General features: G+C 40.8%; 1 non-coding gene across 1 annotated transcript; it reads left to right on the top strand.

Annotated features, from left to right (window-relative positions):
* Positions 1-620: 620 nt before the first annotated feature.
* Positions 621-758, top strand: LOC116889486. The gene has a single exon (XR_004386437.1). It is a non-coding gene; the product is annotated as a small nucleolar RNA SNORA55 (small nucleolar RNA).
* The last annotated feature ends 229 nt before the right edge of the window (positions 759-987 follow it).

Genomic DNA, 987 nt, shown 5'->3' with positions numbered 1-987 from the left:
GCTATTTCAGCTAATAGGCTGTTGGATTAGTCACTTTGCTAATGAGTAGTTTTATCCTGGCCCTCAATGAACCAGGCCAGACAGGGCCCTACAAACTCTTGGGAAACCTCCTGTAAAATTTTGCAGAGAACAGAGAGCTAAGAGCTGTTAGGGACCAGTGTTTATATACTGCAACTATATTTGGAAACTTAATTGTCTTTTTAAAAAATCTTAAGTTAGAAAAGTGAAGGGTTTTATGATAAAAAGTGTCCAAATAGTACACTCCATGGCCCAGCATGCTTAGTTTTCATTGGCCTCTAAGATTTTTATAGTTTACAAAAGCAAGGAAAGGAAAGACACCAGTGAGTTTCAACTAGGGGTGGCTGTGTCCCTCTGGGGATATTTGGCAATATCTGGAGACACTGTTGGCTGCTAGTATTGGAATGAAATGTCTATCGGCATCTACTGTATAGGCATCAGGGATGCTGCTAAATATAATATATAGGAGAGCTCCTTTTCAGCCCTAAACAAAGAATCATCTGACTCAAATGCCAGTAGTGCTGAAATTGAGGAACTTTTTTCTGCATGCAATTATAGCTCTATTAGTGAGGAAATTGGTGTGAAATAACGTCCGTAACTTTGCAGTTTGAAAATCACACTCCCAGGCCTGCTTGCTTGGTGCTGGTCTGGGGACAGGCAGTGCTATAGTAGAGCAGAGGAAATCCAGACGGGTCGTTTCCATCTGTCCTGGGGCCTGTCTCTACAACTCTGCAACACTTCCCCCTTGAAAAAAAAGAAAAGAAAACCACACTCCAATTAAGTAAGGTATCCCTGGCTTCCTGATACCCCTTGGAAATCACTCAACACACGTCACTGTCTTGCGTTTTGATAATGGCAAGTTTATTACAGTGCATAATAGATGTTTTCCAAAATAGAAACCAGGCCACTTGGTTGGATGGAATAAAATAATTTTGGAGCACATGGCTTCTGTTTTTTTTTAAACATCTC

Source organism: Rattus rattus, chromosome X (genome assembly GCF_011064425.1).
Source record: "Rattus rattus isolate New Zealand chromosome X, Rrattus_CSIRO_v1, whole genome shotgun sequence".
Classification (NCBI taxonomy): Eukaryota; Metazoa; Chordata; class Mammalia; order Rodentia; family Muridae; genus Rattus; species Rattus rattus.
This window is presented reverse-complemented; position numbering and strand designations above follow the sequence as displayed.